This window comes from Lolium rigidum, chromosome 5 (assembly GCF_022539505.1).
Source record: "Lolium rigidum isolate FL_2022 chromosome 5, APGP_CSIRO_Lrig_0.1, whole genome shotgun sequence".
Classification (NCBI taxonomy): Eukaryota; Viridiplantae; Streptophyta; class Magnoliopsida; order Poales; family Poaceae; genus Lolium; species Lolium rigidum.
Genome location: NC_061512.1, coordinates 112,026,268 through 112,040,699, shown reverse-complemented (window position 1 = coordinate 112,040,699; position 14,432 = coordinate 112,026,268). Strand labels below are relative to the sequence as shown.

The 14,432-nt window shown below is 41.2% G+C and overlaps 1 long non-coding RNA gene across 1 annotated transcript; it reads right to left on the bottom strand.

Annotated features, from left to right (window-relative positions):
• Nucleotides 1–6,257: 6,257 nt before the first annotated feature.
• LOC124658396 lies at nucleotides 6,258–8,397 on the bottom strand. The gene is made up of 3 exons (XR_006989163.1): nucleotides 8,302–8,397; nucleotides 6,861–6,928; nucleotides 6,258–6,577 (listed from the first exon to the last, which is right to left on the bottom strand). It is a non-coding gene; the product is annotated as an uncharacterized LOC124658396 (long non-coding RNA).
• Between the last annotated feature and the right edge of the window lie 6,035 nt (nucleotides 8,398–14,432).

The following is a 14,432-nucleotide window of genomic DNA, read 5'->3' as shown; positions in this document are numbered from 1 at the left end:
AGATTTCTATTACCACTCATACTCATCCATATTACTTGCATCTCACTATCTCTTCGCCGAACTAGTGCACCTTTACATCTGACAAGTATATTAGGTGTGTTGGGGACACAAGAGACTTCTTGCTTTGTGGTTGCAGGGTTGCTTGAGAGGGATATCTTTGACCTCTTCCTCCCTGAGATCGATAAACCTTGGGTGATCCACTTAAGGGAAACTTGTTGTTGTTCTACAAACCTCTGCTCTTGGAGGCCCAACACTGTCTACAAGAATAGAAGCTCCCGTAGACATCAGTAGGCGATCTAGATTGCGCTCTCATTGTCACACAAAAGAGGCACCTTGCTATACTCGAGTCCATAATCCCGCAAGGTTTTCCTCATTGATGACCCACAAGTATAGGGGGTCGCAACAGTCTTCGAGGGAAGTAAAACCCAATTTATTGATTCGACACAAGGGGAGCCAAAGAATATTTGTAAGCCTTAACAGCGGAGTTGTCAATTCAGCTGCACTGGAAACAGACTTGCTCGCAAGAGTTTATCGATAGTAGCGAGTTTTATAGCGAGTAGCAGTAGTGAAATATCGACAGCGGAGTAACAAAGACAGCAGTAGTGATTATAGTAAACAGCAGGATTAAAATATTGTAGGCACAGGGATGGATGAACGGGCGTTGCATGGATGAGAGAAACTCATGTAACAATCAAGGTAGGGAATTTGCAGATAATAATAAAACGGTATCCAAGTACTAATCAATCAATAGGCATGTGTTCCATATTTAGTCGTACGTGCTCGCAATGAGAAACTTGCACAACATCTTTTGTCCTACCAGCCGGTGGCAGTCGGGCCTCTAGGGAATCTACTGGAAATTTAGGTACTCCTTTTAATAGAGCACCGGAGCAAAGCATTAACACTCCGGGAACACATGTGATCCTCATCACCGCCTTCCCCTTCGGTTGTCCCAATTTCTGTCACTTTGGGGCCTCGGGTTCCGGACAACAATACGTGTATACAACTTGCAGGTAAGATCATAAAGCAATGAATATCATCATGAATTGATAACATGTTCAGATCTGAGATCATGGCACTCGGGCCCTAGTGACAAGCATTAAGCATAACAAGTTGCAACAATATCATAAAAGTACCAATTACGGACACTAGGCACTATGCCCTAACAATCTTATGGTATTACATGACCAATCTCATCTAATCCCTACCATCCCCTTCAGCCTGCAGCGTGGGAATTACTCACACATGGATGGGGGAAACATGGCTGGTTGATGGAGAGGCGTCGGTGGTGATGATGGCGATGATCTCCTCCAATTCCCCGTCCCGGCGGAGTGCCAGAACGGAGTTTCTGGTCCCGAGACGGAGTTTCGCGATGGCGGCGGTGTTCCGGATGTCTTACGGCGATTTCGTCTAACCCCCCGTGCGTTTTTAGGTCGAAGGCGTTAAGTAGTCGAAAAGAGGGCGTCGGAGGCTGGCCGAGGGGGCCTCACCATAGGGCGGCGCGCCCCCCTCCTAGGCCGCGCCGGTCCATGGTGTGGGGGCCGTGGGCCCCCCTGGCTCCATGAATCTTCTAGAAAAATAAACCCTTGGGCATTAATTCCGGGGATTTTCCTGAAAGTTGGATTTCTGCACAAAAACGAGACACCAGAGCAATTCTGCTGAAAACAGCGTTAGTCCGTGTTAGTTGTATCCAAAATACACAAATTAGAGGCAAAACAATAGCAAAAGTGTTCGGGAAAGTAGATACGTTTTGGACGTATCAACTCCCCCCAAGCTTAGCTTATTGCTTGTCCTCAAGCAATTCAGTTAACAACTGAGTGCGATAAAAGAACTTTCACGAACACATTTGTTCATATGATGTAAATATTCTCATGATATGGACAAGTACTTAGGCAATTCATAATAAGATACATGCAGATAAAATCATCTAATAGCTATATCAATCATGTAAAAGGTACCAACAAATTAATAATAATCATCATGAATCATGTCTATCAGCAAGATTGCAATGTTCATAAAAGGATATGATAAAGTGGTATCTCGCTTGCCCGTATTTGCACAGCAAAACATAAATGCTCGGGCACCTTTGAAGTTCATGGGAAGACTGGAAGTAGAGATTATCAAAGATAAAAGCATCAAAGTTATACCACAGTTAATCATATTTTGGGACAAGCATATTATACTAAGAATGACAGTTGTGCTCTCAAGAAAGTGCTCAAAGAAAGGATGGAGACTCAATGTAAAAGTAAAAGATTGACCCTTCACAGAGGGAAGCAGGGATTAACATGTGCTAGAGCTTTTCATTTGTAAAACAGGAGTAAAATTATTTTGAGAGGTGTTTGTTGTTGTCAACGAATGATAGTGGGTACTCTAACTACCTCGTCAACCAGATTTTCAAGAGCGGCTCCCATGAAGGACGTTATCTCTACCAGCAAGGTAAATCATCCCTCTTCTCTTTTGTTTACACATACTAGATGACCCGTTGCGCTATCGCGCAAAAGAAAAAGTCAAGTCAGAATTAAAATTATACGTTTTAGCTTATTTTAATAATAAGAATTAGTCTGGAAATTAACTGTTTTAGTATCTCACATTCATAATTTTGTACGATTTTGTATTATTTTTTCGATGCTTTTGTATAATCTCCTCACCAAATTATTGTTAAGAGGTAGTACAATAAAAAAAAGGATAAAAGGAAAATTACTAATCCCAAGAAAAATGTATCTACTTCAAGACAAAAGGTTTGGTTCAAGATTTTATATATACATTAGAAAAATACATATATAGAAAGTTCAGTAAACAATATAAGTATATGTACAAATTCACCGGTAAATGCATAGGCTTTACTCTCACGACAACAAATGTCAAAGAGCTTGATTTTCCTTCCGAGTCAATTCATCCCAACAAAAAAAATATAATCAAACTTTTTCATCGACTGCCAAGATCTGCTCCTCGCAACATAATCTACGATGAGAAAAAAGTCAAATAAGTATTTAGTTTTAGCGCCTAACATTGCTCTCTATTGACTTCGTTCTAACACAAAAAAAATCTAAGGTTAATCACACGATTATTTATGCAATGTCACACTTAACTGATCAATAGATGTAGAATCTATGATTTCTTATAGCGATCGCTGCAGGGCATATTATGACATATTTTGTTTCAATTGGAAAAGGAACAAGAGAAACAAAACAATAGCTAAACGTAGTAGATGGTTTCGTAATCATATGGAGCAGGTTCAGTTCTACAAAATGACTAATTCGCAGAATATGAACGCAAATGGCATGATTCAGCTTTAACCAACTGCCAGTTAATAAAAATATGAAGACCTTCATGAAATGATCGGAAATCAAATATCAGTCGTTGTACCCGCATCTTTGTGCTTGGTATGAAAATAATATCACTATATCAATATTCTGAAAAAAGAAAAGCAATAATAATCAACAAAGCTGAATTCAAAGAAGAAGGGGTACAACTGAGCAGCATACATATCACCGAAAATCCCAGAGACCAAAACAAGAAATACATGCTGATCGATGTAACAAATCTTAGTTCGGTCGTCTTTATTATTTTATTACTACTCCTGCTGCCCTAGCGCCACCGGCCTTCCCGCTGCCCTCCCGCTCGAGCTCGTCCCCGGCACCTCGCGCCAGCGGCCTCCTGCTGCCCAAGCTCGCATCCGCCTCAAGGAGGCCGGTGCATCTTCTTCTCCATCTCGGGCTGCCCCAACTGCGCCCATGCGTCTACCTGAAGGAGTCGATCGCTGCTGGGCCAACTTCTCCTCCCGCCCAGGCGGCCACAACTGCAACTTGCTCCCGCTGGGCCAACCTTTCCTCCCGCCATTCTGCACACCATACTGTTTCAAACGAAATCAATGCCTAAAGGTTGTCAAGCTCAAAACTGTGCGGTGGAGCGAAGTCCATACGGTCCGATGCACTCTAGGACTGAAGAAATAATGTCTGCAGTGGAACGCATGGGAGCTACTGATGAGTACAATGCCTTCCACATGGAATTAACTGCATCAAAAAGATTGAGAAGCATATCAGTAAAAAGGGAACAAATGAATGGCATAGAGATTCTCACTTGTTAGGGTTGCTGCATAACTGGTACTTCACCTAAGGCATTTGGATTGCATCAAAAAGAAACAAGAGGACAAAACATCATGTTTTTACACATTTTAAACAAGAGGGTATAATTTTTGATCTATCTAATTACACTGATTCATAATTCATGTAATTTTGGCCATAGATATCATCTTGAACTCCCGAAGTCAACACATCGTTATTGCCAACTTTCCTCCATAGAATTATGGTTGCCATGTTTTATACATATATAATTATTGTGCCCATCTTTTATCTGAAGTTCTGAACTATTATTCCTGTCTTTCAAGTTGTGACATTGGAGCTCATAGGCTGCTTCTACATGGGGAGGGAGAGGTACCAGCTCGACACTGCACACCAGGTTGGAAGCACATTCAGCAAAAGCACCATCATGGACAAAAGGGGATACCAATCTCAATCTCACCACAATCTTCTGCATAAAAATCAACCGAGATTCAACCCAAGGCACACCGAACCTGCAAACAGTGGCATCGATACTTATATTATGTAGTTTCAGACTTTCTGTTTTACCCATCCACAAAAGCAATCTTTAGATTCAGTTGCAAGCTCAAATATGAAAACACCACGTGAATAGATAAAATCCACACATTTGTATTCATTTATTTCCTAGAACTAACAGGTCAATAGGACCTCACGGCCAAAGATCTAGCACCAGACCAAAATATATACAACGCAAGCAAGACATAAAACTGATGTATATGCCAAGGATCTAGCACCATAACAAGAATATATACGACGCTGAGCACAGACTTATCAAAACCCCCACCACAATGACATCAAGAGAAGGCACTCGCACGCCGTGTCGAAGGACACACCCACCTTTTCAAAGTGTCTCATTCCATTATAAATTCACAGCTGAATTAACGTTGTAATATGATGGCCCAGAAATCAACATATACTAAACTGGCACTCTTTTGACAGTTCTATTGAATGCTCTACAGATTGCAAAAAAAATGAACAGAGAACATAAGAAGGCCTTCCACTAAATGGCAGTTTAGTTTTCGTTAATTTGTTTTAGGGATATCAAGCATGTCCATTCATTGGTTAGATCAACAGAAAAGTTGCGGCGATGTAATCAATCAACTAAGCAGTCTTTTTCGCTATGTAGCTTTGCATCAGCCAACTACAGTATTGTCTTACTATTTGGATACCTAAGCTATTCAGAAAAATTATTTCAATCATGCATTCAAGATTTGTAGGCAAAGCTAAAAACCATTAGAGGGTGGTCGGCCATGGCGTGGAGGATCCGCGACGGCGGCTGACGTCGACGCCAGCGACTGGCGGCGACCTGGAGGAGCCGCGATGGCGGCATCGACCCACGGCGCCTCCTCCAGCGCACGACCGTGGTCGTGGCCGTGCGGCTCCATCCAGGGGAGAGGCGGCGCGGCGCTCGCCTCCATCCACCTCCGAGATGCGCTCGTCCAACGCCTTCTGCGGCGCCTCCATCCACCTCCGAGATGCGCTCGTCCAACGCCTTCTGCGGCTGGGAGAGTGCCCTCTCGCGCTTCTCCAGCACCTGGGGAGTGCCCTCTCCGGCCTCACGCGTAGCTGCAGCGGGAGAGAGAGGTCGGCCGGCGATTGGGGGAGGAGAAGAGACGTGGATTGGAGAGGAGAGGAGGAGCGGGGATTGGGGAGTGGATTGGGTGTGCCCCCGATCTAGGTTTTCACCGTTCAGCCGCTGGAGACGAAAGACGAGCGAATTAACACCCGTAGCTGCCTCTGACCGTTGGGCCCAGCACATAACTGGACCCAGGCGTCATAGACTCGTTGGGAAGATGAGCAAGTCAGGAAAAAACTCACCGATCGGACGGCTGCAGTGAAAAGTGGGACTGAGAATTTACTGTATAGAGTGAAACGAGCGATCAGGATTGTTTTGCCCCCTTGAAGTGGCCTGGTTGGCCGGGTATGCTAGCTAGGAAGAAGAAATGTACTATTTATTTAAATAACCATGCATAATCTATCAGATATGTAGTGAGATTCAGCTGGAGCTGAACAGGCTGAAATCCTCAGAAAACATCATGCACTGAACTAATGGAAACTCAAATGGGCACAATGATGTGGATTTAGCACAAAAAAACATTTTTCAATGATAGCTAACATCCATTATGTAGCAAGGCAAAAAAAAATGAACTGTTACTAACTCAAAATAGCAAGCTCCAAGGATTGAAATTGGCCATTTAAACCTACTCAACCAGATCTTTAGCCAAAATCATACAATAATGCCACAGTTCTTGAATAAACATAGAGTAGGTACAATTACTATTTCAATAGTACGAACAAAAGGATGAGAAAACATCAGATGGTTTAAAGATGTTAAAAGGAATCTCTCAAAATCAATTGTTCACATTAATTGAGACTATGGAGTATTATGAGTACAAGAACACAGCAGCCTAACAACCCGTTGACGGCCAGAATAACATAAGGGAAGAGAAGTACCTGGCCGGAGCTGGAGATAGAGCAACCTGAAACCAGAAAAGAAGATGACAAAATGGCTAGGCTTAACTTAAAACTGGAAGGCATTATGGCAGAAAACCTTTATAAAAAGAAGACATTATAATACAAACAGTGTATGTATCCGAATGTGTACATCCATATTTAATTAAAACACCATTCCTCGTTAAGAAAGAAAGATTAACCATGCTTCCTAGTGTAAAAGCACAAGCTTCAGCCTAACAGATGTCAAAACAGAGCAACTAACCCCAATGAAAAACAAAGAATAAGAGAATTCACATGCAAAAATATTACCGGACATGTTCTCCTTGAGGGTGCATATCTTCTAGAGCATCCATGTCCTTTTCCAAATATAATAATTCCTGAAGATAAATAAAGCAAGGATACACTTTAAGCCAGTATAAATGAAAGAAGTACAGAAAAAGCAACCACCAAAAGTATATAAACGGGGGGAAATGAAAAGGAGTGTTTTCATTAAAATACAATAAGTACATGAAAAAAGGAAAGCATTTTTCTCAGAATATATAAAAAAATATACATAAGTAATCTACATTAGATTGCATTGGTTTAACAATCCTGTCTCAGGGTTCCATCAATGACCGGGCAGTTATCAGAACTCATGGTTTCTCAAATCGACAATAAGAAATCCAATTGTTAATCTTTTGTTGCATATCTAAATATGTACTATGTACCCCTCCTCTATAGACTTATTTGGCCGATGCAATTATTTTGCATGGGACATTCTACATGCAGAAAACACCTTGGTTATACTTTTATTTCCTAGAAAATTAGAAATTCCCATGGAATTCTGAATTAGGGAACTGGGAGGGCATGCAATGTCCAGGAAGGTGAAACAAGAAAACAGAAAACAAGCTCTAAGCACGTTATGGAGACAGGCTGAACTGACTTGTAAATATTGTTTTATCTTTTATTTGAAAGGTGATATATGTCTGTATGTCACAAGTTACTATTCTATCAACCTACTCTGTTTTATAATCATTTTGTAAAAGACCATGCCAGCACTTTCTTTTAAGAAAATGGGCTAATATTTATAGTGAGGATTCATGAAAACTCATATTACAGTATAAATATTGTCAGCAACCTCTGTTCTCCGGTTCAGTACATTATCACCTATAAAAAGCAATATGTAATATATGTATGTTCTACACAATAACAACCCTAAGTCGAACCCTGCATATGCTCACCTTGGAGGATCACTAATGCTGGTCAATGTCCTCGTCTAAGCAAACAGAATTCACAGACCAAACTGTCACCGATTTAGCTTCCTTAGTGAATTGTAAAACACACAGCTGTACACTACTTAACTGAATGCTACAATGGAGCAATCCCAACAGAAGGTAAAATTCAGTACATAGTCGTTGAAGAATTTAAAAAAGAATCTTATGTTAGAAACAAAAAAGGGTAAAATCATCTACAACGTGATATAAAATTATATCCTGAACAACTTAGGGGTCGCTATATCTGTCAAAGCTCACTTCATTTATACGTGTCACATATTGATTAGAGTGACGTGACTACCAACAATGGAAGAGAAGCCAAATTAACCATAACGTGATCACCTATTTCCACAGAAAAATTAGAGTCTAGTGGAGACAGAATTGCATATTTGATAGAACATAGTACGCAAAGCAAACTGAATCATGGTAGACGGATCCGGCTATCTCTGGTCAGGATACAAAGAGAAGAAGAGAGGCTTAACTCCAGCCAGGCTAACCTGGAGGTGAATCTGGCTGTGCCGAGACCATTCCTTTCCACCTGCCCACCGTTCTACTGTTGAAGATGAGGAGAACGAGGAGGGGCGATGGCCTTGCCAGGCGGCGCACTGCACCGACGCTGGGGACTCCACCGGCGCGCAGCCGCCCTCCTCTGAGGCGCACTCCTGCAACGCATCTCTCCCCAGGCTGTGCCCGTGGTCATGACCAAGCTTGTCAAGATCGACGTGTGCATCTCTCTCCAAGCTGTGCCCGTGGTCATGACCGCCGCTCCAGCAGCCTGTCCCGAACGGTGCACCGTGCACCCTGCTGGCCATCGCTTGATCCACCGGCAGTACACTCATGCCGCCCACATCCCAGATGTGGTACCGAGCCACCGCCCACTGTTCCGGCCGCGGCGTCTTAGCGTCCACCCAACAAATATATCTACAAATAAAGACATCGGTTAGTAATTACGAACCACAGTGCCGTACTCTCAAACAATCAGAGTGTGTTGTGTGCTACTGCTGCCAAGAAAAAAGAGCATCTAATCAATCAGAGACACATTCATTCACAGTCCCTTCTCCTCCATTCTCTAAACGAACAAACAACAAAGAGAGAGAGAGACCGAGAAGAGAAGGGTTTCTGCCTACGCGCTGATTCCGTTCGACCAGCAAAATTCCAGAAAGGAAAAGCACGTCGATGGATCCGACGTCAGCCGGTTTGCAGTACTATTGTTTGTTGGATGGATCCATCGATCGATCCTTCCTACTGACGCGTGGGTGACTCTGCCTCTGGCCTCGTTGGTCAATGGCAGCAGCAACACATCCACATCTCTTAATTGCCTCCATCCATCTATCCATGATTAAGCTCTCAAACAAATCTGCCAAGATACGCAACAATCCAGATCGAGATGAAATATATGTTTGTCTCCATCCAAGAAATGGCTAGACACAATCAGAGGAAGCGATCAAGATCGAGATGAGAAATTACCTACCGGTTTGATTGATTGATCGAGCTTCGCCGGCCAGGGATCGACTTGCCTGACCCGGTCGTCGCCTGCGGCCGGCAGCGCCATCATCCGAAACGAGTTCCTGCAGCCATCCCCGTCCGGCTCCCGAGATGCGCTCCTCCAGCGTCTGGGAGTACCCTCTCTAGCCTCACGTGGGGCTGGAGCGAGGGAGAGAGGCCGGCAGGCCATTGGGGAGGAGGGGAGGCGGGGATTGGGGACGAGAGGAGGGGCGGGGATTGGGGAATGAATTGGGCTGCCCACGCGATCTAGGTTTTCACCGCTCACGGATGGAGATTGAAGGCGACGAGAACGAGAGCATGTGGCTGCCTCCAACCAGTGGACCCCGCACGGAACCGGTCCCAGGAGTCATGGACTCAACAAGAGGCTGCGGAAGTGTCACAAAAATTCACAGATCCAATGGTCGAGGTGAAAAGTGGGGGTGGGTTTTTACTGTAGCTCGGCCAATGGACGATCAAGATTGTTTTGCCCCCTTGGAGTGGCCTGGTTAGCCGGGTACTCTAGCATCATTTATAGGAGGAATATTTTAGTTTCATTATGGATGACACTCCCCCCAACCTTTGCTTACACAATCCATGGCTAACCGAATCCTCGGGTGCCTTCCATCAATCACATACCATGGAGGAGTGTCTATTTGCAATTTAAGTTGCTTACTGATAAATCAGGGCAAAATATGTGAAGAGAATCATTAATGAAATTGATTAATTGGGGCTGGGAACCCCGTTGCCAACTCTTTTTGCAAAATTATTGGATAAGCGGATGTGCCACTAGTCCATTATGAAAGTCTATCAGGAGTAAATGACAAGATTGAAAGATAAACACCACATACTTCCTCATGAGCTATAAAACATTGACACAAATTGAGAAGTATTTTGAAGGTTTAAAGGTAGCACATGAGAATTTACTTGGAATGGTTTGAAATGCCATGTATAGGTATTTATGGTGGACACTGCGGAATAACTTGGTTTTAAGGGGTTTGGAAGCACGAGCAGCGTTCCCGCTCGAGTACAAGTGAAGGCTAGCAATAGGCGGGAAACGACAATCAAGAGAGCGATAGCTTGTTATAATCATGCTTGCGACAAAATAAATTAACGGAGGCATAAAAGTGATACAAGAACTCTGAGGTAAAGTAAATCATCGAGGCTTAATTGAATTTTGTTCAGTCATATGCATGCGTGAGCATGTGCCAAGTTGATTCAAGTGAATTATTCAGAGGAGGATACCACAATGTCATATCTATCTATGAATAAAACAATGCAAGCAAATATTTATGATATGCTACTCATATTAATAAATTGGACCTAAACATGAGAGATCATGAACTACTAGACTTTCTTAAATGACATACACCTCACATGAACCAACTAAGCATGCTCACATGGATGATTATATGTACAAAAATGAAAACAAATGGAGTTCATACCAGCCTCTCACCACAGTCGAATTGTCGTAGATCGTCATTATTGCCTTTCACTTGTGTAGCTTGAATAATATGAAATGAAAACCAAGCTCCCGCCACCGAAGACCTCTGAACTCCATAATGAACTTTACAAAACCAAAGAAGAACAGCAAATATTTTTGGTGTTTTCGAATTGGAAACAAGAACAAAAGGAAACAAGCAAACAAAGCAAAATCTTTTTGGATTTTCTTATAGCAAACCACGATAGCAAATAAAGCAAAATAAAAGCAAGAAACCAAAATAAACAAATGGTAAAGAGAAACAACAGAAATATTTTTGGTCTTTTTGTGTTTTAGGAAAGAAACAAAGCAAAAACAAGAGAATGAAAACTAAAAGAGTCACATAAACACAAAGCAGCAGAAATTCGTCAAACTTGACAGCAGTACATTAATCGATTTTTAAGAAATTCTTCCGCTGCTCAGCTCAAAAAGTGTTCAAATAATGAAAGTTAGATAATAACCTGGGGAACATGTACAAAAATTGGCTTCGCAAAATAACGTTCTGGCTGTTTTTGAGAATTTGTTTGGTATCAGTCCAGAATCTGTTTTCAAACCGCACTTCCCCAAATATCATCTCTCTCTTATTAGAAACCACTTTAAGAAGCTAAACAAGTATGTGCAAGTATCCAGCAACTATAATATGCAATGAATGAGTGATGCCGGTATACCTCCCCCCAAGCTTAGACTTTTGGCCTAAGTGGAGATCAACCCCAGTGAGGGTCAGGGTTCCACGCCGGTGGATCGTACATGGTGTAGTCATAATAAGGTCCCTGTGCAGAAGAAAAAGGTGAAGGCTCCACATTCCCAAATGTTGATGTGAAGAGCTCGCTGCATCGGATGATAAGTCGAGGTGTTCCTCGGCCTCCTCCGCGCCGTCCCCTGCATGATGGCCATCCCCCTCTATGTATGCATTTAGTTCCTCTTCCGTGACGGACCAGTTTTTCCTGGAAGCAAGGTTAAACAAAGCAGGTGCAGGAAAAAGATTTTCAAACTCCTAAACAACCTAAGCATTTTGCAAAACAAGTAGTGCTACAACAAGTAAAGAAAATGGAGGAAGAAAGAAATGTTGTTTAGCTCTTCTATGCATATAAAATGTATTTGTTAACAAGGTTGATCAAGTCTTGCCACCAAATAAATTTTACATGACATAAGAAGAAATAAACCTCAAATCAATCATGTTACCTCGTATTGAATTGATATGGATCCAATCATAATACTTTGATATCCTTGCTTAGGCTCATATATAGGACAATCAATAGTTCCCACTTTGATAGTTCTCACATTAGAAATTGTATTAACTCCACATACTTTATCAATCATCTTGGGAAAATAAACGGTATGCTCCTTGTCATCGACATTGAAAGTAACTTTTCCTTTATTGCAATCAATAACAGCCCCTGCGGTGTTAAGAAAAGGTCTCCCAAGAATAATAGACATATTATCATCTTCGAGCATTTCCAACACAACAAAATCAGTTAATATTAAGCAATTAGTAGTAACTTGAACATGAACATCCTCACATATACCAACAGGAATAGCAGTAGATTTATCAGCCATTTGCAAAGATATATCAGTTGGTATCAGCTTATCTAAATAAAGTCTCTTATAGAGAGAGAAAGGCATAACACTAACACCTGCTCCCAAATCACATAGAGAAGTTCTAACATAATTATTCTTAATAGAACAAGGAATAGTCGGTATACCTGGGTCGCCAAGCTTCTTTGGAACTTTGCCATTGAAAGAGTAATTAGCAAGCATAGTGGAAATCTCCTCATTAGGAATTTTCCTTTTGTTAGAGACAATATCTTTCATATACTTTGAATAAGGAGGCAATTTAATAGCATCAGTCAAAGGGATTTGCAGGAAAAAAGGTTTCATCCAATCACAAAATTTATTATAGTGTTCTTCTTCCTTTGATTTTAGTTTCTTAGCAGGAAAAGGAATTTGCTTTTGAACCCAAGGTTCCCTTTCATTACCATGTTTCTTAGCAATAAAATCTTCTTTAGTATACTTTTTATTTTTAGCATGCTTTTCAGGTTCTTCTTCAACCTCTTCTTTATCGGAAGCATCATTCTTATCATTATCTTTATCATGTTCATTACCACTTTCAGTTTCGGCATCGAAATAGAAATACTATTAGGATCATTAACGAGGCTCGAGAGGATTCTACAACGGTTTTATGTTTCTTTTTCTTTTTCTTAGATGGAGCACTAGTTTCAGTTCGTTGAGAATCTTGTTCAACTCTTTTAGGATGCCCTTCAGGATATAGAGGATCCTGGGTAGAAACACCGCCTCTAGTTGTTACTTCATAAGCATGTTTTTCTTTAGAACTATTTTTTAACAAGTCATTTTGCACTTTAGTGAGTTGATCAATTTGAGTTTGAACCATATGAAAATGTTTAACAAGCATCTTAACATCATTGGAGGTTCTCTCCACAATACCATGCAATTCACTAATAGCTCGATAATTTTCCATTAAATGATTCTCTACTCTCATATTAAAATTATTTTTCTTAACAATATAATTATCAAACTCATCTAAGCATTGATCAGGAGGTTTTGAGTACGGAATATCTTCCCTAGTAAAGCGTTCAAGAGAGTGTACCTCAATCATGGATTAAGGGGGAGTGATCTTACATAAATCTTCTATGGGGGGTAAATTTTTCACATCTTCGGATTTAATACCCTTCTCTTTAAGAGATTTCTTGGCTTCCCTCATATCTTCATCATTTAATTTAATCATACCCCTCTTCTTCAATATTGGTGTCGGGGTTGGTTCGGTGTAGACCAATCATCATGATTCCGGCCTATTCTAGCCAATAATTCTTCAGCGTCGTCCGGAGTTCTTTTCCTGAAAACACAACCAGACACAACTATCCAGGTATGCCCTAGACTCAATGGTTAGTCCACTATAAAATATATCAAGTAAATCATGCTTTTCCAAATCATGTCCAGGCCGAGCTCTGATAAGAGAGCAAAATCTCGCCCAAGCCTCAGGCAATTTCTCTCCATCTTCCTGGTAAAAATTATAAATTCTCTGCAAAGCAATATGTTGAGCACTAGCAGGAAAGTATTTCTGAAAGAAAACATCAAGCAAATCTCTTGGACTATCAATAGAATCAGGAGGCAAACTATTATACCAAGTTTTAGCATCATCCTTTAATGAGAAAGGAAAAAATTTAGCAACGAAATAAGTACGCTTCTTGATATCATCAGAAAACAAGCTACTCAAAGTTGAAAGCTCATTCATGTGTTCTACATCACTTTCTTTTTCAGTACCACAAAAAGGTGTTTTCTCAACAATAGATATATGAGATAAATCAAGAGAAAAATCATAATCCTTATCCTTAGTGTTTATAGGAGATGTGGCAAATTTAGGATCAGGAGACAGTTTATATCTAACAGCACGTTGTGCAAGAAGCTTTTTAATATTACTTGCATCAGTAGTAGCATTGCATTTATCAATGAAATCATCATCAAGTTCTACATAATCTTCATCAAGATCATCACTAGAATATTCAACAGACTCGGGTGAATTAACAGGTGTAGCAGCATTTTCATTAGGAGTTTCAGTACTTTCAATCTGTCTAGACCTAGCAATCGTAGCATCTAGAAAAGATCCTAACGAACCATCATTATCAAGCACAGCAGAAGCATCATCAAAAT